This window comes from Rhinolophus ferrumequinum, chromosome 20 (genome assembly GCF_004115265.2).
Source record: "Rhinolophus ferrumequinum isolate MPI-CBG mRhiFer1 chromosome 20, mRhiFer1_v1.p, whole genome shotgun sequence".
Classification (NCBI taxonomy): domain Eukaryota; kingdom Metazoa; phylum Chordata; class Mammalia; order Chiroptera; family Rhinolophidae; genus Rhinolophus; species Rhinolophus ferrumequinum.
The window spans coordinates 55,771,729-55,781,611 of record NC_046303.1 but is presented as its reverse complement, the minus strand read 5'-3'; the positions used below and the strand labels follow the sequence as shown (position 1 = coordinate 55,781,611).

General features: G+C 42.8%; 1 protein-coding gene across 1 annotated transcript in view; it reads left to right on the top strand.

Annotated features, from left to right (window-relative positions):
• Positions 1 to 447: 447 nt before the first annotated feature.
• GLI3 (GLI family zinc finger 3) overlaps positions 448 to 9,883 on the top strand; it is a 274,513-nt gene continuing 265,077 nt past the window's right edge. Inside the window, exon 1 of the mRNA XM_033088582.1 lies at positions 448 to 510. The gene's annotated coding sequence lies outside the window, so the exon portion shown is untranslated. The remainder of the gene's footprint in view (positions 511 to 9,883) is intronic.

The window sequence follows — 9,883 nt, the reverse complement described above, 5'->3', positions numbered from 1 at the left end:
AGGAGCAGGCATGAATGTGTCTGCGTGAGGACCCGAGAGAGGCGGAGGAGGTGGAGGAGGCGGAGGGGGGAGGGAGCGCGCGCGTGGCTCCCGGCGCCCCGGCTACCCCCAGTCCCCTACCTCGGCCCGCGCCGCGCCGCCTCCTGTGCAGCACCGCCCGCATCGCAGCTGGGACCCGCTCCGGGCACGGCGACCCGGCGCGGCCTGGAAGGAGCGAGAAAGCAAAAGTAAGGCAAGCTGTACTCCAAGTTTTCCCAACTTCGCCCCCTGCGGCGGCAGGCGTCCAGCTGCTCGGCGCGTCCCCACGGCGCTAGAGAGTGGCAGAAAGAAAAGGGACCGGGCGGGGGCGGGGGCGGAGGAAGAGAGCGCGCGGGTGAGGGGAGAGTCCGGCAACATCTGTTAAAACTTGGGGGAGGAGGAGCGCGGGCAGGAGGAGGAGGAAGAGGAGAGGAGGGAAAGAGGGAGCGCGAGGGAGGGACGCGTAGAACCGAGGGACAACTTTTCCACCGCGTGAGTAGCGCGGGCTGCGCTGGGCCGGGGTGGGGGGCTCTTCCACCCGCGCGGGTCTCCAGGCCGGGATGGGACCTTCTTCCAGAAAGTCGATTGGATGCCAGGAGGGGCTTACGGTGGGGGCTTTCTTTCTTTCTCTTTCCCCTCCCTCCCGCGGGTGAACCAAATCAGAACTGTCACTCAGGGCCTGTGAGTCAGAAGGGATCGGATTACAAGATCCCTGAAACCGATGCCGGAGCTGCACGAGCGGGCGGGAGCGGGCAGGGGCAGCGCCACCGGCGCGCTCGCACACTCGCCGTCGCGCATACTCGCCTCCCCGACTCGCCCTCCCTACGCGCCCCGCGGCCGCCCGCGCCGCACCATGCCCACGGCCGGCGCTCCTCGCGCCCAGCCCCTCCGATCGCCGTAGTCCGAGCCGCCTGCGTGTCGCGGAGCCGGGAGCCACCCGCCCGCATCCCAGACGTGGGTCTATGGGAAGTTTGGGGACTTGACAGCCGCCGCTGCCGCAGGTACGTCCCACCCAAAGTTCTTTGTTTCGTTGGCCGCGCGTCGGGCAGCCTGCTCCTGCGGTCGTGCGGGCGCCTCCAGGTCGAGAGGGGTTCCCCGATAGGGGGAACCGGAGAAAGTGAAAATGGCTGTCAAAAGCGCCCAGATTTAGAGAGCAACCCCGTAAGGCGTCAGATCAAGGCTTTCATTCGCTTACTCCTTGAAGCTCCCTTTCCAAGTGTCTGCCCCCTCGGCCATCGGGAGACGGGCTGGAAAATTGCACATCCTGGATGGGGACGAAGTTTGCAGCAGCGACGACGGCGCCCCTCGTACCCACTCCCCACCCAAAGGGTGAAGAGGAGCTAGGTTAGGTTAGACCTCTAAAGCTCGGGCGTCTGCCTGCGCACTGTTGCGTCCTCCTTCGGTTCCCCGCGCGGCGTACTGCGGGCGGGTCCGCGCGGGGTTCGCGGCTGCGGGGTTTCCTCTAGCTTGAGCTTCCCTTCGGAGGGCGGGGGAGCGGTGTGCGCCCAGGGACAGGCGCGCCTCCGCCGTAATAGAGGAAAAGTGAAAGTCGTACCATCTGTGTATGATTTGGAATTCTTTCATTTCTTTTTCTTTCCAGGGACAGCACACACACACACACACACACAAAGACATAACAGAAAACAAAAGAAATAAAAGCGTTAGAAGCTGCAGGGAGTGAATGCGGGAGTGTGGGTAACCGTGGCCCCTGCAATAATAATTTAAGAGGCCGAATTTTCACAGAGCAGAACTGTGTATGAATCACTCTGCAGGGGACAGTTACTTTGAGTTGCCGAGGGAAAATGGGAGGGAGGAGGTCGAGAGGGAGTAAATATTTACCCCAAAGTTGGAGACTTTGTGAAACGACTTTTAAGCAGATTGCCAGAGGCCAAAGCACCACTGCACACCCGGGCCTTTTATCCTTCCCAGAACTTTGTGCTCCTGTCCCTGATTGCACCTCCTTCAGGAGTTGCCACCCCTAGAGAGGCTGGACCCAGGCTTCCCTTGCTGACCCCGTGTAGAAAGAGGCTTAAGGAGGCAGCCACCTCGCACTCTTCTGCCCCCACTTCTCATGTCCCTGATGTGCGGTGCCGAAGAGATTCTGGCCTTGGGTGCAGTGCTCGTGGCCCACTGCCAGTTTATATGTACATGTATTTATGTAAAACATTTTCTCCCAGCTCCTTGCCAGCTGTTCCACATTTTCCAGCTGCCATTTCAGTTTGAAATGATGGACTGTCCGCATCTCCCAAGTAAAAGAGCCCTGTAGTCAGAGGTGTGGGGCCACAAAAAATAATTTTTCCTCCCATCTTCTGAGTTCTAGCTGGGCTAATAAATTAACATGAGAGAGATCAACAGGGAAGAGTGTCCAAAATTTATCACGGATGTTCATGCCGGGGTGCCATCAGAATATGAGGCCTGAGGATACATTGGGCTTTGAGGTTTCTATGCCATTCTGGACAAAGGAGAGGGAAGCAGGGGTCTGGGATTTCAAAGGGAACGTGGGCAGTTTACAGGTAGATGAGAAAGAGCAAACATGTGGTAAACAAACTCTTGCTGGGCCACCCAGAAACAATAGGACATAGAGAGAAGTCCAACAAACAGGCTTGGCTAGATTTCTCCCTCTCTGCCACATTGAGTTTAGAATCTGACGCTAAGGTGATGCTCCTATCCTTTAAGCAGGTTTTTCTGTCTGAATTCCTTTAGGCAGGCAAGGGGAGGGTTCTTTCTGAATCTTTTGTTTCGTAATAAATTACCATTAAAAGTCAATATCCCCAAAGGCGTATTTTGGGGTGGGAAAAATTTGGTCCCCCTCAAAGGTATGGAGGGCAGGCCGTTGTGCAAAGTCATGGGCAGGGCCATTAGTCTGACTGATAGTAGTTCTGAAAAAAAACACTTCTGCTCTCCTTTTCCTTTCCTCCTCCCCCCCAATTCTTTCCAGAGCACTTTTCTGGAAATTCACAATAAGTCGGCTTTTCCCCCCACATGTGATTTTGTACAGAATTTGGATGAGTCCTTTTTTTCTTGAAGATCCCTGAAATATGTGTATGCTGCTAGAAATAAATTAACTTTTAAAAAGAGTTTGAGTGTGTTGGGCATGGCTGGTGGGGTCGCCTCTGCCTTGGGCAGCTGAAATGATTTCATTTCAGTCTATTTAAGGTAGGAACTATTCATTCTTCCCGTTTTACGCTTTTTGTGTTGTTTGATGTCTTAGCGTATTATAGACTGAAATCTTCAAGAATTGGCCTAAAGTATTAATTTTGACTATTTATGTAATTGCTCTGTAATTTGAATAGGTGCCTTATTGATTGATTCTGGTAATTATTTCATTTAGGTTTTAAATTAAAAATTAATAATAGTCTGACAGTTTCTTAATTACATGTGTCAAGATTATTTTGAAGGAGGAAAATGCTATGTTTTAAAGTAGTGAAATATCCTCAAAATCTCCTCATTTTTCGAAAGCATAACAGTATTTCAGTTGAATATATTAAGGCAGTGGTGATAGGTCTTAACAATGTAAACTGTGTGAAGTATCTAAAGAATTTGTTTATGTTAGGAAATACTGGTCTTAACCTGGTACATAAACACTTTGGCCAGTTATAGTCAGACCTAAAACAAACATGAAATAACATTTAAATTAGTTGTAATAGCCAGCATACTTATAGAGAGAAGAGAATTTATTTTATGCTAAAAGCTATTTAATTAGAAACTCCCTGCCTAAGGGCAGATCCTTTCAAGATATGTAATTCTTAAAGTTAGCCTAGGGAAGCTTTGGTTTCGGATGCTTGAATGAGTCCAACTTGAGAGGTGTCTTATGAAGTACTTTAAAAGGTATAGATTATGTTATAATTAATAGGTTAGTAGGTCCAACTCGATGTCTACCTTTAACGTGTTTGTATTTCTTGATTGAACCCTGCTATCAACACGTTTTATTGTATGTCTGATTTGCAGAAAACTACACACACAAATGAGAAAATGAGTACTGATGAAAAATGGCTCTGTTGAGTTATTTCATTACTTATTTAATAAAAGAGTCATTAATTTATCATTTGATGCCCAAGCCTAAAGTTGAACTTTCCTTTGTTTCTAGGCTAGTTCTCTTAATTACCTGCATGCTATGCTGTAAGGGTTTCAGACTTCTGTGCATTGCTGGTTAGAAGTCCTTCCTTCTTTGTAAGCTATCCTGCTCACTGAGATTCTCCTTCCGCCCTTTTTTGAGGATAGGGTTTGGGGATATATGAAAGGAAACAATTTAATGATCATTGTTCCATGTAGTCACTTATATGGACAGAAATGTACTAGGAAAAAGCAGTCTTGAAGGAAAAGTGAATCAGTGAGTCATGAAATCCTCAAGAAAACCTTGGTAATGGAATGTTAATGCTGTTAGACTATAGTAGATTACCTTAAAAGTCAGACTTTTCTTCTTTATGCAATTGTTGTAAATCCCCAGCTAAAGAATTCTTTGAAGGAGGTTTTAGTTTTGCTGGCATTCATATCCTATAGTCGGTCTGATTTGTTTTGGAAGGTTCAAGAAATTTTCTGCCAATGTCTATCATGAGAGGCAATTAAAATGCTGAAGTGACTATAGAGAGAAAGTGTGTGTATTTAATTTGTTAAGCAAAAGATCCCACTCTAATAGTGACTTCAGGTTGTCTTTTCATTAAAGTGTCTGAGAAGATGCTACCCTTCACTTCATGTTGTCATTTTTCTAGATGAAAATTGATTTGTTCTAGTTTCAAAGCAAATGAAGGGAGACAGAATAAACAACAACAGGGCAGGGGTAGTGCTGAAAACTTTTTCAAGTACTTTCAGTGTATTTTTCATCTTTACTTTTATTTGATGGGCCTGTGAAATAGAGCTGTAGACCAGCGAAGACTTTAAATGAAATTTCACACTTTGATGATTTTTTTAAACTTTGATATATTGACAGCAAAAGGAGCTGCAAAGCTTTTATATAACTTGAGCAGTAACGCCAAGCAGCAGTCAAACGTCTCTATGCATTTGTGTTTAACTGCAGAAGAAAAACATGTCCATGGGCAGCAGAGGTTCTTATCAGCCCCCTAATCCCAGATCCCAGCAAACCTTGAGGGCATGCCTCAGATCTTGCTGAAATCACTGTAGACTCTCACAGTTTGCAGATTAAATATGCTATGTGTTCCTGGCTCCAACAACAGTTTTATGAGCTCACTAAACTTCCTGTTTTAAGATCCTTTTCTTAAGTTTTTAGGAGCTGCTAAAGGCAATGCTGTCTGGAATATTTGTTAATTTAGAGACACTTGAGATATTTCATTCTCTTTAAAAATTGCCAAAATTATTTTTAAATCGAAGGGCTAATTACACGGGGATGAGGAAGGGGAACTGTTTGAAAGAAATTAGATGTTGAATGTGTTTGTAAATGAATGTCATTGCAGACTTTACATGGTTTCTCAATTGTTTTAAGGCACTTTTCCTCTTGCTAGCCCCTTAAAATTAGAGTTTTTCCACTTGTAATTCTAAATGCACCATATTTTAGTGCCACATTTCTTAGCTACTCATGACCACTTTTAGGTTTTCTTTTCTTTTTTTTTTTTTTTTAAATGTGAAAGTGTTTTTTGTTCTGTGTGTGTATATTTCAACTGGACAAAATGTCCCAGAAAATCTATGGCTCTCTAAAGAAAGTGGATGAACAAGCCATTACACAGTTAATAAGGTGGCATTGGAACATTTCAGCCCCCTCCTGAAAGGCCGTATTGTATTGAGCTCCACATCTGCATCTGTCATATCTACACTTGTGTCCTCATATATGGTGCTTTTTTTGCATAAGAGTCATAATTAAAAAAGAAAATACTTACATCATTGCCCAAAAGCATGTCATATAATTCCCAAGAGAACGGGAGCCAATTTTGTGCTTAAAGGTTATTCAATGAATGAAATTGTGAAAGCCCATTTGTCAAAGTACTGCATGGTTTCTGCTAGTTTTCAAGCCCCAAATTCATTGTCTGCCCAGCCCAGCCATTAGTCATCAGTGTATTAGTGCTGCCTTCAGGCCTTGTGGCCCAGCACTTCTTCACACTATTACAGCTTTGAAAGTGTACTCTGTCGACTCGCAGAATTACTGCTCTGATTTCCGCTTGGCTGGGTCTGAGGTAAGTCCCCTCCCTACCTTTTAGCCCACTGTAATCCTTGCTTTCTTTTCAAGCTCCTTTCTAGAGATTTAGGGGAAAACTTTCTTAAGGGCCCAGTTGGCATCACACTGTGGTTTTGTTGTGGCATGCACGGTCCACACAAATCCTACCTGCAGTAAACTGGATTCATTGCTGGCCCCAAACAGCTAGTGGTTCTTTACTTTTATTGGAGGGGAGGGTGCCTCTGTGTGTGTGTGTGTGTGTGTGTGTGTGTGAGAGAGAGAGAGAGAGAGAGAGAGAGAGAGAGAGAGAGAGAGAGAGGAGTATGTTTTAAACATAAGCATTTTATTGTATATTTGAGTAATTTTTATGTCACTAAATTTAATATTGGGAGTTATGAGTGGTTTTATTTAAATCTCTGTCTATTGGAATACCTCCACAATGCAGTGTGACATCTTATTTGCTTATTTCCAGGTGGAAATTTTTAGCTTTACCTACTTTGACTTTTTTTGAAGATTGCATAAAATACCTAACAATATTCCAGAGTGCTTTACACGATAAACTATTGACTTTTACAAAAAGAGATGGAAAACTCAGATGAACAATAACTCTCAAATTGCAGTAATGAAGGAATGAGGCATTTAACCCTATTATTGATTTCATTTTGTGATATTTTTAAAAAGAATAATTCAGTCTCCAGAAAGTTATCTGTGTGTAGAGAGACCTCAGTCAGCAGCTTAGGAATGAAACCTTAATGAACTAAGATGTATGGAAGCCTGAAAGGAGTGGCCAGAAGAGTGTACATCTGCTGTTTTGAACTGTGGCTGTTCACATGGAATTGCACACCAGAGCAGTTCATTGGCAGGGTGTCCAGTTGGGTATCTTTTGCACTGGCAGTTTTGTACAGGATGCGGAGAGGGCTGAAAAATAAGATAACTGAAAAATTCTGTCTGTGAATAAGCAGAGTTTATAGGCTAAGTGGACTGGAAGTAATGTTATACTGAATAAGCCTTAGTTAAAAATTCTTAAATTTTGAAAAATTTGCTTTTTAAATTGCAACTGAGATTCAAGAATCACAAGTTTAAAAATCGGGAGAATCAAGTACGATAAGCAATACTTCACAAAATAATACGTGAAATATCTTTGGCTTATTTTTAGCTGATTTTAACACCCAGCAGGTATTGGTCTAATATTTGTGATGGTTTAAAAGTAAATTACTGTTCATAGAACACGTACTGTACCTCCTTAAGCTTGATTGCATAGACAGATGTGATTCTAGGAACCAAAAGTTATGTAAGTTCTGAAGAATAATTTTTTAAATTTAGGTTTGTTTTTTTCTTCTGAAAATGTATGAAAACTTAATTCCTGTAAACCTCAGTGAAAGGAGACAAGGGACACCTTTGATCATGATGCTTTTGTGATTTTTGTGGGTTTAAGTGAAATATAGTTTACATGAGCTTAACTGATCTGTCGATTGATAACTGACTTACAGATTCCATTTCTGTCTGAAGATTGTCTCCAGCAAACCCTCTGAAAGTGGGGATGCCAGCTTGCTCCACATTCTTGCTCATTCCTTAAGGGCACCTGCTATGCAGGGGGCTTGCTGCAGAGCCTCACTCACCAAAGTACACTGGACTGGTGTTTTCCAGTTTAGCAAAACTCAGAAATGGTAATGGCTATTAAATAAAGACCTGTACTCCCTTCAAATGTTTCTCTTAAAGTACAACTGGCAGCAGAGAACATCAGAGTAGCTGATGATCTTTTTTAAATACACAGCAGAAAAGTAAAAGTGGCACACAAAATGTCATTTGTGATTTTAACTGTAAGAGCAGTGATTACTTCATGTCAAATAAGCTTTTCAGTGGTTGAAGTTCGATATATGTGTTTCTTAAAAGTTTTGATGCAGTTAATTTACTAAAACCAAATTCACTTAATCTTTGGCCAGGAATTTTTTTTTTTTCTCCCTCGGAGTAATTCCATTTGAGGATGTCTGTCATGAATACTGCTTATCTGAGATTAGAGCTTCAGAAATGTAGGAAAGATTGAAAACAATAGGCTCCCAAAGACAATTTATGGCAACTTGACCAGATAGCTGCTTTCTTATTTGCAAGTAAGGCTTTAGGCTTTTCTGATTATGGGGGGAAAATCATATGTATAGGTAAAACAATCGTACATTTAAAAATACTATAGTTAAAAATTCATGAAGATTTCATTAAGAACTTACGAAGTTGAGCTAGTTTTCTCAGAGAAAAGCAAGGCAATGTGGATAGGGAAGGGAGAGGAAGCCTTAGAAATCTTGGGAACTGTTGGTGTGTCACAGACGTTATGTATATCTAATTGATTTTAAGTTCAGAAAGATATTTTGAGCACAAGGAAACATCAACCACACTACAAATCTCTAAGAGGTTTACTATACTGCATGGTTATAGGAAATCCACTAAATGTTTTAAATTCCCTTAATTTTGCTCATTGAAAATCAGACTACTTCTCATTCCCAGAATTGATCAAAAGTTAAAATTACCATTAGGTTTGAGCTTTTTGATTTTTAAAAAATTTCTCTTCCAAAATGATTCATTTTCTTTAGGAAGAGAGTTTCAATGATACAGAAAGGTATAACTAATAGGGATTTTACCTAAATCCCTAAATCAAGAGTAGCATCTTGAAGTAGCAGCTAATATGCTAGTAATAAAGTATGAGAGAAATGTCGCTCTTCAGTGATACACGGAAGGCTCCTCAGAAATCCTTACACAGGCTGGTACATTTTGGATTTTTAAAACATTAACACATTAGGGAGATCATTAAGCTTATAAACATACAGGCAAGTGTAAGTAAATGTAATTTCTTTGGAGGAAAGCCTTATTCCACTTGAGCAATGGTTCCCTAAGCTTCAGAGAGTAATTTCTTTCTTAAGGCCTAGTCACTGCTATTAAAAGCTCTGGGTTGCCTACTGGAATGCCCTCTTTGGCAGTAGCTGTTTTAACCTATCAGAAACTGATCAAGTTACCACTAATCAGGCTTTTAACTTAGTTGTTTTAAATCTTTAAACACATTAAGAAAAATCAAAGAATTATTGCCCAAGTTCAGGCAACTTAAAAATAAACCAACTGGATTAGGGAAATAAATTAAGTAGTCTGCTGTTCACAAAGGATGCATTATCGGTTTATAACTGTTTCATTTCATCTTAGAGAGTCTTTTTATTCAAGTCAAACATTTTAAATGTTTTAAGTACTGGTTCTTTCCCTTAAAATGTTTTAAGCAGGATCCTGCTTTCATGTGGATCCTAGGTTTCACTACAGAGACAGATCTACAAGGGGAAAGACTGATTTGCACGTTTCCAGAATTGTGATTTTTCGTGCTCTCTATTTACTACATAAAGCCGCATGGTTAAGGTTGAACTTTGGAACTCCACTGAGGGCCTCCCTCCCTGAAAGACAGTGTCTGTGCCTCACCCACTCAACACCTGAATCTACTTAGAGCAGCTTATGAAGAAAGTATTTGGGGACCAGGTTAATGGACGATGAGTTACAAGTTTTGTGAGCCAAACACACCCCTTGGTTTCCTGAAGACTTCAGGTGTTCCTAATGTTTCATTGTAGTCCGATACACAGGGGTGTTGCATTGCAAAGAACCTGGAAAGTTGTACCTCCGGATTCAGCTGATAAAACCGCAGTGCGAATGAAAGCCGGGCTGCCACCGACAACTGTCTGCTGGAAATGCTGCCGGGCCCTAATTAGAATATCCCCGTGGAGCTGGTAACCGGCGTGA